The sequence below is a fragment of the Bos javanicus genome, chromosome 20 (assembly GCF_032452875.1).
Source record: "Bos javanicus breed banteng chromosome 20, ARS-OSU_banteng_1.0, whole genome shotgun sequence".
Taxonomy (NCBI): domain Eukaryota; kingdom Metazoa; phylum Chordata; class Mammalia; order Artiodactyla; family Bovidae; genus Bos; species Bos javanicus.
The window spans coordinates 14,289,503-14,307,498 of NC_083887.1; the positions used below are offsets into that span (position 1 = coordinate 14,289,503).

Below are 17,996 nucleotides of genomic sequence, written 5' to 3' on the forward strand. Positions count from 1 at the left end.
GTAGCCTGTAGGTGTGTAGGCATCCTTACCAATCAGTGTTCCATCTTTTGGCAAGTAAATATGACCTGAAATCAACTATTTATACTTTATACAGAATTCCTAACTCCAAGGGATAAAAGTTGTCAGGCTCCCAAATTCAAGTCTAAAGAAGTTAGAATCCTGATTGTTTACAAAGCTTGCCATCAAATGGAGCTGGTGTTAATTAACTCTGGCATCCCTAAATTCAACTTTGCATATTCAATGGTTGCTATGAAAAGCTGGGTCTGAATAACAAATGCACAGACGGCACCATTAAGCAGAGAGCAGGCATCACATAGTTTTCCTTGGGTTGCTTCTGTTACCAATCAAGCTTGTAGACGTGAGGCTAGAGGGTTTCTGACAGTAAGTTCCACAAAAAGATGCTGTTCATTTATTTTGGCAGTGGGCTGTACTATTCTAAGAAGGCAGCTGTACGTGGCAGAGCCCAGCTTTATAACTCAAAATTTGTCCTTCCTTCACAGTTGCAGGACATTGGGTTATGGCATTTTAGAGGGAGATGGAACGGATAGAGGGCTGCATTGAGAAACAGCAGTTAAAATGCTATGCCTCATAAAATCCCTTATGTGCAGTACAATGTTTTTAGTTATTAAATGAGCATAATTCAAAGGGCAATTTACTTTTCATCATTTGTACTATTGTATATTCCTACCATATTTGTCACTTTTATTTCTTTGCAGACAATTTTCAACTTGTGCAGTTCGATAGTAGCTCATGGATATATTTAAATCCCAAAGACAAGAGGGTTTACATTGATATTTTAGCAATTATAGTGAGCATTTTCCAAGTTCTACAAAAGCCGTATTTAAATTGAATGTTTCTGGATGTAAAACAAGCCAGCAATACAATAGCTGTAAAGTGGGCCTTTATTTTTCAGCTGATACTTTTCTGGACAACACAATGGTGAGGTCACGCTGAGGGGGTTCCGAGGCACACAGAGAAACACCCATGTATATAGCCGAGGAGCAGACTGACCTGTGGTGAGCGTGGCTTTGTCTGGGCTCATGTGACAAAACTGTTCCCAGATGCTCTAATGACAGGCACATTGTTTTCCTTTCGGCTCTTGGCAGGATGCTCACTGTAAACCGAGAATGGAGTTTAGCACCTGAGAACAGGCTTCTAAGCAGGCTTGGGGGGTGAGAAGGAAAGGAGAAGATAACAAAGTGCTCCATCTTTTTCCTTGGCGTAAAGAGTACACAGTCTGTTTTTGTTTCCTCTGTCAATTACCAGGCAAATATCTGTCTTTGCATATGCTCAAATCAACTGTTTTATCAATGCTTCTAGGGTAAAATAACCGCAAACACCCAGGGCCATATTGTTTATCATATATTGCTGTCTTTGCATATATGCTAGAGTTTACTAACTCCAATTCACCCCATTGCATCCATATAAATTCACAGTAGTATCTGCATTGTTTGATGTTAGAATAGAGATTTGGGTTTGGAACTGAGATCTATCCATAAAACTTTTTTTGTAATTCTTCTTTCTCTGATTATTTCCATTTAATCTACTCTGCTTTAAGCCAGACACTCCTAAAATAGTCTGTACCTTGAACAGACTGGGCATTGTTGGGGTTGCGTGCTCGTAGTTCCACGGAAACCATGTCCATGAGTCAGAAAGCAAACACCAGGCCTGTTGTATCGATACCATGATGTGTGCTGCTAATGTAACACCTAACACGTGTGAACTGGCCAAGAGTTTCCCTGCAGGATGTAGGGAGGGCTGGAGCTAATTGGAAGCATAACGCATGACTGTGGGGGAACGTAAAGTCATGCCATCTCAGAGGCAGGCCTTTTCTTATGCTTCTCAGTGGGGCTCCTCTTTCCTTACTAGTGCTCGTGGGACTTTCCTGGCTGTCCAGGGGTTAAGACTTCATGCTTCCAATGGAGGGGATGCAAGTTCAATCCTTGGTTGGGGAACCAAGATCGCATGTGCCACAGGGTGAGGCCAAAAGGTTAAAAAAAAAAAAAAAGAAAAAGATAGTGCTCAGGGTTTTAAGGTAGTGAGTGGAAGACTAGAGGCCTTTTGCTTCCTGTACATCAATCACTTTGCACCTCAGACCTTAGAGTGTGTTTGTTTATAAGAGGGCAGGCCACACAAGCCTTGCTTCTGAATTCTTGGAGAGTTCTCAAGTCAGCTAACTGCAAGAGCCCAATTAATCAGACTCTATGGTGGAAAGAGGTGAGAATAAAAACTCAAATGTCTCAAGTGATTAAGCAAGATAGATTGCATATCTGTTGTTTTCCATGGCTTCATGGGTCAGCTTTAAGCCAGGGGTCAGCAAACTATCATCTGTACCCTGATATCATGCAGCCCACAAACTAAAAATGATATTTTATATTTTTAAAGTGCTGTTAGGAAAAAAACACTAAAAGCAAATAATATGGAATAGAGAGTGTATGTGGCCCACAAAATCTAAAATATTTATTATCTGGACTTTTACAGAAAAAGTGTGTAAGCTAGGAGGGTATAATCATGAGAAATTTCTCATTTTTAGCTGCTATGTCATTTCTCTTTGTCCCTTAAGTTGTCTGTGTTGTCTGTCAGCTTAGGACAGGACTTTGGCTCAAGGACCCTATGAGAACCAGGTGCAGTTTGGGAGCTTTCTGCATCACTCTGAGGCTTGCCTTACCACAGTCCAAGGCCGCCATACCTTGTGTTCAGCAGGTAAGTGGATGCAGAACCAAGGGCTTACAAAGAATGAGACTAAATGTGGACTAGAGCAACGCTCTCTAACTTCCCAGCCATGAAGGGACTCCCAGAGCAGCCTTGCCTCCCAGCGAGCACACGTGTTTATCAAATCGTCTGAGCCATTTGATACTTGGGTGTTTTTCTTCCAATACCCTTCTTTAAGAGCTGGCTCACCTCCAAGGTTTGGGGAAGATAAGATTCTAAGTTGATTCCTAAAGTTTCTGGTGAGATAGAGACTGCCTTTCATTCCAGGTTCTTCCTCTTTACTCTTTGATCTGAATCCCAGAAGGGTCATGAGTGTTTCTCCTGCTGCAACTTTGTCTGAATATTGCCAGGAAGCTCTGCTGCTGTATTTGTAGGTTGATTACCGGGGATTGGGGGTAGAGAGGGGAGCATCCTTTGTCTTGCATTCTCATTGGACCAAACTCTTTTCTTGAAGGAACACAAGTCCCAAGTCTAACATGCTCCCCCTGAGGCAGGTGTTTCCCACATAAGCAGACTAAGCAACAAACCCAGGGCTGACATCACCATTTCCTCATGACTCTTCATTTCCCCCACTCTTCATCCTATTTGAATTTGCCCCAGCTCAGGCCCTCCTCATCTCTCACAGAGACCAATGTAGTGACCTCTTCACTGGTGACTTGACTCCAGAGGCCAGCTCAGTCTACTCTGCATCCTGCTTCCAGGGAGCTGGAAACCGGGCCACAGCACTGAAGGTTGGAGCCCTCCATTTGGGTCTCCATTGCCTACAGAATGAAAAGTTCAATTCTGTTGCAGCATTTTTAGACCTACCTAGTTTTCTAGTAAATCTGCCTCCTTCCTTCCCTCACCTTCCATTTGCTCTTTTCCTTCAACTGTGGTTACTGAGAGGTGTGATTCCTTAAGCCTTTACTAACTTTGGTTCTACCACCTGAGATGCCCAGCTTGTTTCACTAATACCTAATCATTTTCAAGTTGAGGGGTCAAAGGTCATGCTAAGGATTACGTTTTGTCCCCCCAAAACATGTTGAAGTCCTAATCCCAGTCCCTTATTTCGAAATAGAGTTTTGCAGATGGTCAAGTGACGATGTGGTCACTAGAGTGAGCCCTAATGCAAAATGACTGGTGTCCTTATAAAAAGACTAAATTTGGTTTTAGATAGACTTGCAGAGAGGAAAGACCAGGTGAAGACACAGAAGAACACCGTCTACAAGCCAGGGGATGACAAAGGCCACCAGAAGCCAGGAGAAAGGCATGGAACTGATTCTCCTTTAGCCCTCAGAAGGCACCAAGACTAGTGACACTTTGATCTTGGATTTCTTTGCAGCCAAAAGTGGAGAAGCTCTATACAGTCAGCAAAAACAAGACTGGGAGCTGACTGTGGCTCAGGTCATAAACTCCTTATTGCCAAATTCAGACTTAAATTGAAGAAAGTAGGGAAAACCACTAGACTATTCAAGTATGACCTAAATCAAATCCTTTACTATTATACAGTGGAAGTGAGAAATAGACTTAAGGGACTAGATCTGATAGACAGAGTGCCTGATGAACTATGGACAGAGGTTTGTGACATTGCACAGGAAACAGAACAAGACCATCCCCAAGAAAAAGAACTGCAAAAGCAGCATGGCTGTCTGAGGAGGCCTTACAAATAGCTGTGAAAAGAAGAGAAGCGAAAAGCAAAGGAGAAAAGGAGAGATATACCCATTTGAATGCAGAGTTCCAAAGAATAGCAAGGAGAGATAAGAAAGCCTTCCTCAGAGATCAGTGCAAAGAAATAGAGGAAAACAATAGAATGAGAAAGACTAGAGATCTCCTCAAGAAAATTAGAGATACCAAGGAAACATTTCATGCAAAGATGGGCTCAATAAAGGACAGAAATGGTATGGACCTAACAGAAGCAGAAGATATTAAGAGGTGGCAAGAATACACAGAAGAACTGTACAAAAAAGATCTTCATGACCCAGATAATCACGATGGTGTGATCGTTCACCTAGAGCCAGACATCCTGGAATGTGAAGTCAAGTGGGCCTTAGGAAGCATCACTACGAACAAAGCTAGTCGAGGTGATAGAATTCCAGTTGAGCTATTTCAAATCCTAAAAGATGATGCTGTGAAAGTTCTGCACTCAATATGCCAGCGAATTTGGAAAACTCAGCAGAGGCCACCTGGAAAAGGTCAGTTTTCATTCCAATCCCAAAGAAAGGCAATGCCAAAGAATGCTCAAACTACCACACAACTGCACTCATCTCACATGCTAGTAAAGAAATGCTCAAAATTCTCCAAGCCAGGCTTCAACAATATGTGAACCATGAACTTCCAGATGTTCAAGCTGGTTTTAGAAGAGGCAGAGGAACCAGAGATCAAATTGCCAACATCCGCTGGATCATCGAAAAAGCAAGTGAGTTCCATAAAAACATCTCTTTCTGCTTTATTGACTATGCCAAAGCCTTTGACTGTGTGGATCACAGTAAACTGTGGAAAATTCCTAAAGAGATGGGAATAGCAGACCACCTTACCTGCCTCTTGAGAAACCTATATGCAGGTTAGGAAGCAACAGTTAGAACTGGACATGGAACAACAGACTGATTCCAAATAGGAAAAGGAGAACATCAAGGCTGTATATTGTCACCCTACTTATTTAACTTATATGCAGAGTACATCATAGTAAAAGCTGGGCTGGATGAAGCACAAGCTGGGATCAAGATTACTGGGAGAAATATCAATAACCTCAGTTATGCAGATGATACCACTCTTCTGGCAGAAAGTGAAGAACTAAAGAGCCTCTGAAAGTGAAAGAAAAGAGTGAAAAAGTTGGCTTTAAGCTTTCAGAAAACTAAGATCATGGCATCCAGTCCCATCACTTCATGGCAAATAGATGGGGAAACAGAGGAAACAGTGGCAGACTTTATTTTTTGGGGCTCCAGAATCACTGCAGATGGTGACTGCAGCCATGAAATTAAAAGATGTTTACTCCTTGGAAGGAAAGTTTTGATGCACCTAGACAGCATATTAAAAAGCAGAGACATTACTTTGTCAACAAAGGTCCATCTAGTCAAGGCTTTGGTTTTTCTGGTAGTCATGTATGGATGTGAGAGCTGGACTATAAAGAAAGCTGAGCACTGAAGAATTGATGCTTTTGAACTGTGGTGTTGGAGAAGACTCTTGAGAGTCCCTTGGATTGCATGGAGGTCCAACCAGTCCATCCTAAAGGAAATCAGTCCTGAACATTCATTGGAAGGAGTGATGCTTAAGTTGAAACTCCGATACTTTGGCCACCTGATGTGAAGAGCTGACCCATTAGAAAAGACCCTGATGCTGGGAAAGTTTGAAGGCGGGAGAAGAAGGGGACAACAGGGGATGAGATGGTTGGATGGCATCACTGTCTCAATGGACATGAGTTTGAGTGAACTCCAGGAGCTGATGATGGACAGGGAGGCCTGGCATGCTGCAGTCCACGGGATCGCAAAGTGTTGGACACGACTGAGTGACTGAACTGAACTACAATGTTTTGTTAGGTTCAGGTGTACAGCCAAGTGATTCAGTTATACTTTGGTGTATATTTTCAGATTCTTTTCCATTATAGGTTATAATAAGTCATTGCATATAGTTCTCTGTGCTATATAGTAGGTCCTTATTGATTAGCTATCTTATATACAGTAGTGTGTGTCTGTTAATCCCAAACTCCTAATTTATCTCCAGCCCCCTCTATTCCCTCTCATAACCATCAGTTTGTTTTCTATGTCTGTGAGTCTGTTTCTGTTTTATAAATGTGTGTTTATATCATTTTTTAAGATTTCACATGTAAGTGATATCATATGATATTGTCTTTCTCTGACTTACAAATAATCTTTAGGTCTATCCACGTTGCTGAAAATGGCATTATATCATTCTTATGGCTGAATAATATTCCATTGTATGTATATACCACATCGTTTTTTCCCATTCATCAGTCCCTGGACACTTAGGTGGCTTCTGTGTCTTGGCTATTGTAAGTGCTGTTGTGAACACTGGGGTGCATGTATCTTTAGAGTTTTTTCCAGGTATACACCCAGGAGTGGGATTGCGGGGTAATATGGTAGCTCTATTTTTAGTTTTTTAAAGAATCTCCACACTCTTTTCCATAGTGGCTACAACAATTTACATTCCCACCAACAGTGTAGGAAGATTCCTTTCTTTCCACACCCTCTCCAGCATTTATTATTTGTAAACTTCTTCATGATGACCATTGTGACTGATGTGAGGTAATACTTCATTGTAGTTTTGATTTACATCACTGTAATAATTAGTGATGTTGAGCATCTTTTCATGTATCTGTTGACGATCTGTATGTCTTCTTTCAAAAAAATGTGTACTTAGGTCTTCTGCCCATTTTTTATTGTTTTTTTTTTGTTTTGTTTTTATATATATATTTTAAACTTTTTATATTTTGGAAATTAATCCCTTATCTGTAGCATTGTTTGCCAATATTTTCTCCCAGTCTGTAGGTTGTCTTTTCATTTTGTTTGTGGTTTCCTTTGCTGTGCAAAAGCTTTTAATTAGGTCCCATTTAAAGCACTACTTTTAAAGTTATAATGTACATACAAATCACCTTGTAACCTTGTTAAAATGCAGATTCTGATTCGTTAGGCCCAAATTGGGGCCTCACATACTGAATTTCTTTTTTTTTTCATTAAGTGAAAGAGGTTTATTTAGGGAGATAAACACTCCAGAGACTAAGTGTGGGCGATCTCAGAAAGTGAGAGGGGCCAGGGCACGGTGTTGTCAGTTTTTTTAGGGGGTGGGTAGTTTCATAAGCTAATGAGTGGGAAGAGTATTCCAGCTATTTTGGGGAAGAGACAGAGATTTCCAGGAACTTGGGCCACTGCCCAGTTTTGGGCCTTTTATGGTCAGCTTTGGAACTGTCACCTGTGGGTGGGTTGTGGGGGCTTGCTCATGTAGTGTGAAAGTGTATTAAGGCTCAAGGTTCAGTGGAAATCAGTCATCTGCCATCTTGGACCTAGTTGGTTCTAACCAGTGTGCGTTGTGTCCTCGATGGCTGTAATTCTTTAAAGGTTGTGCCCTGCCCCTTTCCCTTCCGTTTCATTCCCCACTTAGAAATTTTACTCCCATAATCTTTTGAGAAGCAGAGAGGGATAGTCTGTTTTCTGTAGCTGTTTCAGGGCTAAATAGGGGCATCAACTCTGCCCTGTTAGGAAGTAAAAATCTTTCGATGCCTGATCTGGGGGTCCCAAGGGTAGGACAGCCTCTTGTTTTAGGTAGGTTTGTGCTGGAATTCCTGCGCAGACATCATCTTAATGCGGAACTGTTGTAACTGCTTCCGTAGTCTTTCTATAAATCTTCCTGAAGATAAAGCATTTTTGTAACACCATCAGAGTACAATAATAATTGTCTCTGAATGACAAAAGACTGAAAAGGTACGTTTAGACATCTGATTACAGTGTAATTGATATAGAAGCTTGGTTACTGTTGTGACATACAACTTTTTAAGATAACAACTATAACTATAGCATTATACCAGGACTTATCCAAATTTTAGAAACTTTATATAATTTTTAGAATGTCTGTATTAATAACATTCATCTATATAGTATATCTTAAGTCAGTTTATTGCTCGTGTAGTAATGGGCTTTTTGTAATTTAATATACCAAATAATATTAGTTAAACATTTCTCTCTGAGATGCCCTCTAAAGCATCCCAAAGTTAGCTGAAAGTCAAAAGAATGTTAATTAAAATTTGGTATTTGGGAAGTTTGTCAAAAAACTTTGAAATACTTGGTCAAATAAGATCATCGGTCACAGTGAGACAATACTTATTTCTTAACCAAAGTTAAAACAGACCAAGATACTGAATTTCTAGCAAGCTCCCAGGAGATACCAATGTTGCTGGCCCACAGGCTACACTTTGAGTGCCAGGACTTTAGGGTGCTTGTTTATATGTCTGTAAATGACGCTGTAATGTGCCTGAGGGCTAAATCTTTGAATACCCAGTGCAGTTCTGGGGGCTTGACAGGCACATAATATATGCTAGTTGAATGATTGATGAATGAATCAATGAACCTATGTTAGAGGATCATAGTGAAGTGAAACTTGCTTAGTCATGTCCAACTCTTTGCAACCCCGTGGACTGTACAGTCCATGGAATTCTCCAGGCCAGAATACTGGAGTGGGTAGCTGTTCACTTCTCCAGGGGATCTTTCTAACCCAGGAATCAAACCCAGGTCTCCTGCATTGCAGGCGGATTCTTTACCAGCTAAGCCACAAGGGAAGCCCATACCTTGGTATTGAAGGGTCATTCCCAAGATATGTTGGGCGTGTAATAATTGCACTGCCAACTATCTCATAGCTTTCCATACCCTTCAGCATTTTTATTCATTTAAAACTCATCTTGGAGAGGAAAAGAAGCTCTAATCCCAGTTGAGGAAAAACATTCTGGAATGCCACACTGTTGGTAGGGAGGTATATCACTCTTCTTTCAACTGTATTTGAGTCAACTCATTAACACCAGCTGACAGAAGCTTCCCCTCCTCCGTCCTTTTGCTGCAGCTCCTCTCTTCAGATCACTGCGAAGAAACTGGTCACCAAGAGCTCAGGGACAGGCAGCAAATGTACACGATTAATCTCATAGTAGGGGTCTAGCACTGTACACTCAAAACAAGTCACTGGCATAGGTATTAGTATCCCTATTTATAGACAGAGAGTTGAGGCTTGGAGAAGTAGTTTGTCCAAAGCTATTAAATTAGTGGGCGATAGAGCCAGGGGTCAAACAGATTTAACACAAAGTCTGTGGTTTTTTTTTTCTTTCATCACACTGTGAAAAAGAGATCTAACTGGCTACACAGGTATTTTTCAAAAGGTATGTAGGTCTTGCTTTCAAAATCAAAAATAACTCACATTAGCTGTGAAGAAAAGGTTACCAAGATTTCTTATTGTACGCTTTCTGTTGAGTAGAAAACAATATTCATTTGGCCTTAGACAGTCTTAAGTAATTTAAACTTAATGCTATTATCTTTTATGGTATTACTTCCATGTAAAATCATTTCTAAAGACTAAAAAGATAAATTCTGATCTCAATCAGGTTGAATTATTGTAAATTCCTAATGAATTTCTAATGAATAGGGTATAACTTTATTATGTGTGTATGTATATAAAATAACATATATCTTTAAACAGATAAAGAGTCATCTCAGTGACATTTCGACATTTCACAATTTAAGGTTTTCCTGTACCTTTGGGAAGCAGTTTTTAAAAGCTGAAAGGGAATTTTATTTTTATCTACTTATCAAATTAAATGCTATAGTTTTTCCTTTAGAAAACTGAGAAGAGAACAAAGGAAGAACAAGGGCAGATGAAGATTAGAGGGGAAATTGGCCAAAATTAGGTGTGATGTGTGTAGGCAAAGGGGGCCAGAGGATGGGCCCTGCTCTGATTGACTGGAATGTCTGGGCGAGAGTAAAGGAAAGGCGCGGCCCCTGGAGCAGCCGAGTCCTTATTTTTACAGACAAATGACCCTTAGGGTCTTCTTAAAAAATAGCATTTGAAAAGTCAGTGTGGTTTATCTAAGAAGAATTTCCTACCAGCAAATTCGTTCTTTTAAAAATGCAAACTATAAGGTTCGCGTTCTAGACTGGGTTTTTCATTCCAAATAGCTTTTGAATAAGGAGATTCACTACAAACTAAAAGTATGTTCATCTCAAATAATGCAACAAATTTGAGTTCTAGCAGGATTTCCTGGTTTAACAGAAGTGTTCCATAACAAATTAAAATTGTAATCTTAACAAAAACAAGGAAACCATACTTTATATGTCTTTCTTACCTTTTATTCTTTTGAAATAACAGCAGTTTTTTTCTTGTTTCTAAAAGTTTTTATGATTTAATGAAATAGACTAATATGTTGGAGTTTAGAACTAAACGCCAGGCAAACATGCAGTTTAAAGACATTCACAGCTTGCTCGCCAGAAACTCATCTGTTGGGCAAAAACCTTCATAGAGTAATTCTGAGTATAATTAACTTTGGTTTTCATTGGTCATATAGAAAAATTAAGGGCCATTTCTTTGGCCATAATAGTACTATCCAAAAAATAAAAAGAAAGATAAAAGGGATATAAAAAGGACATTTTAATAAAATGTATGTTTACACAGTCTAAACAGATTTTTAAAGAAACATAACTGCCTAAGTACAAATTAAATATTCCCCTAAACTTCAGTTTTTAACCACTATTTTACCAACATTATTTTTTGTTATTATTTTGGTTTAAGGAAAAAGCTATTTCCACACAGTGCATCAAAGGGCACGAAAGTCTCTATCAGTAATCTTCTTTAAGCTGTCTGCTCATGCACATCAAAAGGTTTTAACTATTTATTTGTGCCCCAGTCAGAGAGATGGCCTTCTTTTCGTGCTCTAGACCGCTCTCTAACTGTGGGAAGGAAATATGCATTTTACTAGGGAAAATGCAAATTGTATTTGCCTGTACCCACAGTACTTGCATCTTTCCTTTACAAATTGAAAAATTCTAAATCAATCAGAAACCAAGGAGGAAAAGAAAGAGGAAAATCAAGATGTTGGCAAGACTCCCTCCAGCTTGTGAAAACTCTTTAATGGCTTTTTTTCTAAGTAGGAAAGATTTCTCAAGAAAAGTCACTCAGTAAAACACACACACACAAAGCAAAACCAAAAACACTTCCTTTTCTGTCTGTATCATTGAAACTCAAGTTTGTATACAAATTAATTTGAATTGAATTGCCAAGCCTCTTGTTGTTTTCAAAACTGCATCTCAGAAAAGCTTAGACCTTTTTCGGAGCATTAAAAAAAAAAAAAAAAAGCCAGTATAGAGAAAAGCAGTATTATCACAGAGTCTGTTTTGCAGGTGAACAATGAGGACAATTTGTTAGAGACAAGAATTAAGAGTGGTTCTAAGGCCCAACTACAAAAATGCCCCAGTGCAATTATTCAGGTCACTCACATGATTGCTTTCAGGGTACTCCATATCTGATTATCCATAGCCAGGATAAATGAATGGACATGGTTCATTGACATTGTATGTTTTGGTTACCTACTTTTTCATCCATTTGAAAAAATAAACATTCTGTATATGTGCCAAACTTGTGTTTCATTATGAGAAATGAACTTTAAGTGCTTTTTGGCCAAGGGGAAATATTTTTGGCCTCAATATGATGTCGGGCATTTCTTTTTTCCCTCAAGCCCGTAAGACCTTGGTGGACTTCTACTTCTTGGAATCCAGATCTTGTGTGTGTGTGTGTGTGTACTGTTTTTAAGTACATGCCGAGACATTTAAGTAAATGTTTTTAAATAAATTTGATTCTTTATTTTAAACAATCTTAATTTCCCTCTCAAAATTGTGGTTATGGGTGAGAGACTCATGGTCTCACTGTTCAGTGATCCAACTTTCCAATTACTCAGACCGCACCTCAAGAAAACCCCAGTGTCTTCCCTCAAGAGAGGCTGCTCCCACAAATTCTAAGGTCCTTATTGATCTTCCTTCAACAGTGAGTTGACAGATATTTCATGTGGCGTCAGAGTGGGCAGCCTCTTTTCCTTCCACCTTCACGGACCTCACCCGTGTTTGCTGTAGGAATGGATTTTGTCTTTCTGAGAGAATCCTGTTCATTGGAATTGGGTGTTCTGTTAGTTTTTTGTGGTAAGGAAAAAGCATTTCAACAATTCCCTACCCTTTTGCTGGAAAATATGTCTCACCCTGGCCCTTATCTTCTTTTTGTGTAGAGTGGGGTAAAGAAATGATTTATCCTCTCAACTGCATGTTCTGCATTGTCTCGCTGACTTCCCTTCCAGGCTCTCCATGGGATTTGAGAATTTATATTTCCTTGCTTTTGTTTGCTGATTGTATAAAGGATTTTTATCTTCTCGTTTCACGTTAAGTCTCACAAGCTAGGATTTCCTTTCTTTAGTAACACTTTGTCCCCTAAGCATTTTTAAACTTTTTTTTTTCTGGAGTTTGTTCACACTCTATTTCACTCTTATTCTGTTTCTTGTATACTCTGAGGCCATTGCTTTTCAGCTTTATCTGTTGTCTTTTTCTTTCCTTTATTTTCCTGGAATGGCAAACTACTGCCTCTCACTCTCCTGTCTTTCTTTCACTATTCTTTAAAATGACCTGAAAGGTGAAGTCCAGTATCCACTGCATGGGCTTCTATTTTTTGCTTCTAAATGCACCATCAATCAGAACTTACATCCATACTGAATAGCCGTTCTCAATTTAGAACCACCTATTGTCATTCACCTAAGTGTCATTTGTCCTTGGGGTGTAAGTTTAGCTCTACACAGGTGAAATGGAATATACACCAGAGGGAGCAAAAGAACAAAGACCGTCATTCTCCCACCTACCTAATCACTAGCAGACAAGGACTTACAGCAGATAGTTTGGGCCTAGGACTTAGAGTGTTTCACACCAGGGTGTGTGTGTGTGTGTGTGTGTGTGTGAGAGAGGGAGAGAGTAACATATATCAATTTCTGTAAGAATAAAAAAATTAATGAATCTCATAAAGACAAAAGAAATAACATTGCAAGTTAAATTCAATTTGTATAAAATAATTACAACAGAAGGTGTATTTATAAGATATTTTCCAAGCTGCAATTGATGGCTCACGTTTGTTTTTTTTTTTTTTTTGTGGCTCACATATTTTTTTTGATTGCTTACATTTTTGAAGATAATATTCTGTATGATAAAATTCCAAGTCAGTGAAATTGGAATGTGCCTCAGAATTTGCTATAGGGAAATCTGGCTTGTATTTAGTTAATTCAATTGTTTTGAAGTTTTCCTCTTAATACTTTAAAAATATTTAACTGATAAGTAGTAGCATTAGTTTGATTCAGGTTTATAAGGTATAAAGTAAAAGACTAGTAAGTTACGTGGTTTAAGGCAGCAATGAAAAAAACCTGGCTCTAAAAATTTCACATATTAGCAAAAGCAGCAAAAAGGAATCAAATCATCAGCCTTTTCAAACATTACCTCTACTGTCTTAGAGGATCAGCAGCAGCAGGAGAAAAATCACAGCCCTAAGATGTGTAGGATTTCATCTTATGAGATGACTCCTGGTGTGCAGTTAGAAAAGATCAGAAAGAGCTAACTAAAAAGCACGAGTTTTAAAAAGCACAGCAAACATTTGCCTGACTTCCTCTCTCCCCTGTTAAAAAATTGCTAGCTTTCATGGTTGTGTCAAACATTTTTTAATGCATATACTATTGAGGTCTTATATCACAACGTAAATACACCTATAACAAATATGCAAGAGGATTTTTAGGAAAGTGAAATTAAACGGTTGTGTATGAGACTGTAACGGTAGACACATGTCACTCATTATACTTTTGTCCAAACCCGTAGGATGTACAAGAGCAGGAGTGAACCCTAGTGTAAACCATGGTCTTTCGGTGACTGTGATGTGTCGGTGTAGGTTCAGTTGTAGTGGTGGAGTGTGTTGGCAGTAGGTGAGGCTGTGCGTGTGTGGGGACAGCGAGTATATGGGAAGTGTCTGTACTTCCTCTCAACTTAGCTGTGACCCTAAACTGCTCTAAAAATCAGCTGAAACAATGTACACGTCAGAGACCTCCCCCGTCCCCCGCCCCCCTCTCCAGGCATTCAGTTCAGCTTTTCACATGCTCTGGAGTAACAGAGAAGGCACGTAACTAGCCTCTGGACATTCCTGTATCTAATATGGCCACAGAATTTATCAACTACATAAAGCATTTTGGGAGTGAAGGGACCACTATTAATAATTGTGTAGAGACAACAGGTACCTGAGACTATTCTAGAAAAGCAGGATGTATGATTACCTAATATTCCCCGGTTTACCAGCATTATTAGACTATGAAAGTAATGTGGCAACATGATGGAAAACTTGAAAATGAGGGGGAAATACATAATCTCAGTATCCTAAAAGAACCATTCAGTTAATTTTGGATTTGCTTCCAATGTTTTCCCTATTATTTTTTTTTTTTTACAATTGCAATCCTAATATGTATACGATTTTGTATCCTGTGTTTTTCTCTTCAGTTCAGTTCAGTCGCTCAGTCGTGTCCAACTCTGCAACCCCATGAATCGCAGCACGCCAGGCCTCCCTGTCCATCACCAACTCCTGGAGTTCACGCAGACTCATGTCCATCGAGTCGGTGATGCCATCCAGCCATCTCATCCTCTGTCGTCCCCTTCTCCTCCTGCCCCCAATCCCTCCCAGCATCAGAGTCTTTTCCAATGAGTCAACTCTTCACATGAGGTGGCCAAAGTACTGGAGCTTCAGCTTTAGCATCATTCCTTCCAAAGAACACCCAGGGCTGATCTCCTTTAGAATGGACTGGTTGGATCTCCTTGCAGTCCAAGGGACTCTCAAGAGTCTTCTCCAACACCACAGTTCAAAACCATCAATTCTTCGGCACTCAGCTTTCTTCACAGTCCAACTCTCACATCCATACCTCACCTAGTGTATGTCATAAACGCTTCTTCACATTGCTTGTTTTTGAAATCATTTTAACATCCATTTCAGTATTCCATGGAGGAGGTGTACCTACCTATCATTTATTTAGTCATATACATGTTTGATTTTTTTTTTTAAGTTACATATAACGGAGAAGGCAATGGCACCCCACTCCAGTACTCTTGCCTGGAAAATCCCATGGGCGGAGGAGCCTGGTAGGCTGCAGTCCATGGGGTCGCCAAGAGTCGGACATGACTGAGTGATTTCACTTTCACTTTTCACTTTCATGCATTGGAGAAGGAAATGGCAACCCACTCCAGTGTTCTTGCCTGGAGAATCCCAGGGACGAGGGAGCCTGGTGGGCTTCTGTCTATGGGGTCACACAGAGTCTGACACGACTGAAGTGACTTAGCAGCAGGCTTAGCAGTACATATAAAGTAAGCCCCTTGCTACTCAAAGTGTGGCCTGATAAGCTGCATATCACCTGAGAGCTTGTTAGAAATGCAGAGATGAGAGCCCCACTCAAACCTACCAGGTCTACTACATCTGCCCTTTAAGAAAACCTCTAAGAGATGCATATCAAAGTTTGAGAAGCTCTGAGTTTGTCTGCTTATAAATAATGCTGCTGTGAACATTTTCATGCACATGCATTTCCCCTGCTCATGGATAGTTTAGTTGTATCCAATTCCCAGAAATGAGATTATAAATTAAAAAGCCTTACAGATTTTTATGATTGCCAGAATTAGGGGAGAGTGCTTTAAGAGGCAGAGGGGTGGGTTTAACTGAGCACTATAACCTGAAGATTGGTCCAGTTAGTTCCTCTGCTGGGTGGTGGACTATGATTGACCCATTGGGACCTCTGATGTTAAAAGTTGTACAGCGTAAAGAACAAGCCTCATATTCCCATCTGAAGGCAGAACCAGAGAGGAAAATAACTTTCTATTGCATCTTCCTGCCCCACAGACCCACAGAGCTCCTTGCAGTGCCCATCAGATTTCAAGACTGACAAATCCTAAATATTCCAATTAGAGGCCAGAAACCTCCTTAAGTTTCGTGTCTAGGGAATTCATTCCTGACTTTCTCTGAGTCATGAAGAGAAATGCTTCTTTTGGGGGCCTTCAGAGTCACCTCCCAGCCACAGTAATTCTAGCTCTGCTCTGGCATCCATAGCCAAAGGGTCACTGTGCTGCTTCCTTGATGACTCCTAAGCCTTTCTTCCTCCCCGGGAGCTGCTGGTATTTTCTTTTGCAGATCATCTCAGCCCTTTGGGGGCCTGTAACTACAGTGTTTAGGCCATCCCTCTTGGGTTCCTACACACCATCCAGACTTTGCTCACCACTGCTTTCCTGTCTGACCTGCGTTTGTACCCCAGAATCTCTAGTTTTTCAGCTGGCCTCTGGGTCGCTGTTTTTCTTGGGGCAGTGTCACATTCTGAGGTTTATGATGTGCTTTCCTGATAGTGATACTGTCCAGATCCTCAGTTTGCTTCTTTGTGTTCTTAAGCCTGCCCATCAAAACTGCCACACCTCAGGCCTGCTTATCGGTGTGGACGTCTGGAACAGAGTCTGGCAACTTCATCCTGGTGGCTCACCTTCCTTTAAGGATGGTTTCAAGGGTACATCTGGATTTCTCTTAAGATAACTGGGATTCAATGTCCATCCTGATGGACTTAACTAGATCACTGACCTGCAATTACTATTTCTTCTGAAGACATTTTCCTCACTTAAGTTGCTTTCCCTTTCCCATCAGTGACAGAGCTTAACGTTATTTCAGAGAGAAATGGAAGGGTGGTTTCTGTGACCTATTCTTTATGGGGTTAAACCTGTAATTCCTACTTTATGTAATCATCTTTGGTGTTCAAGCATGGTACTATAATTGGCATCATTTGGAACTGTTTGTGTACGTGTGTGCGTGTGTGTGTAAGGAAAAGAGAGAGAAATGTTGAGAATCTAACTGACCTTTACTGTAGTTCATTTTGCTCTGAGATAGGCCAAGTAGATTAACTTGTCCCCAAGATGACTACCATCCCTTCATTCCTGGAGGGAAAAACTGTGCTCACGCTGAGCACTAGAATTCACGCCTCCACGTATTTGAGTCTGGGCTAATCTGTGAATGCTGTGACCTGCAGAATAAGTGAAGTTCGTTCACAAGAAGGCATATAGCTTTTGACTGGCTCTCTTGCAGTGCTCACTTGAGCGGGGAATCAGTTACGATATGAGAAATCTGACTTCCCCAGGGCTGCCATGCCATGAGGAAGCCCAAGGTAGTCACGTGGACAGAGATATGACCAAGAAGCCCACAGTTATCTCAGCTCATTTGTCACACATGTGAATGAAAAAACCTTTAACTTAAGACTCCTGGCCTCTGCCTCCATTCTGCTAAAATTATATGAGGGACCCCATATAAGAAAAACACCCAGCTGAGTCTTTAAAGGCTCAGAATCATGAAAGATAATAGTAAATATTTGTTGTCATCTACTAAGTTTTGGGGTGTTTTGGGGGGCGGAAATAAATAGCTACAATACCAAGTATCTATTTTTGTCAGGAAATATCTCAGATCCAGGGTAGTAAGACAACTGAATCTGTTATTATGCCACAGGGTTTGAAGTTCTGCTTCAACTTGTCTTTAAAAGCTACAGCATGCTGAATTAGCCTGGAGTGGGTAAAGTGTTATGGCTACCTTAATTTGTTATCCAGATGTGGCTTAGATGTGCTCCAGAGCTGGGTGATGAAGGATGTCGATTCAGTGCTGATGGACTAGCTGTGTTCAAGGACTTTATTCTTGGAGAGGCTGACATTATGAATATTAACTATAGTATGAAAACAGGCAATAGTCATAGAAAT

General features: G+C 40.2%; 1 protein-coding gene across 3 annotated transcripts in view; it reads left to right on the forward strand.

Annotated features, from left to right (window-relative positions):
- Positions 1-17,996, forward strand: part of ADAMTS6 (ADAM metallopeptidase with thrombospondin type 1 motif 6) — a 430,884-nt gene that overhangs the window by 326,142 nt on the left and 86,746 nt on the right. For all 3 annotated transcript variants that reach the window (XR_009731737.1, XR_009731739.1, XR_009731738.1), the window contains exon 32: positions 2,584-2,703. The gene's annotated coding sequence lies outside the window, so the exon portion shown is untranslated. The remainder of the gene's footprint in view (positions 1-2,583; positions 2,704-17,996) is intronic.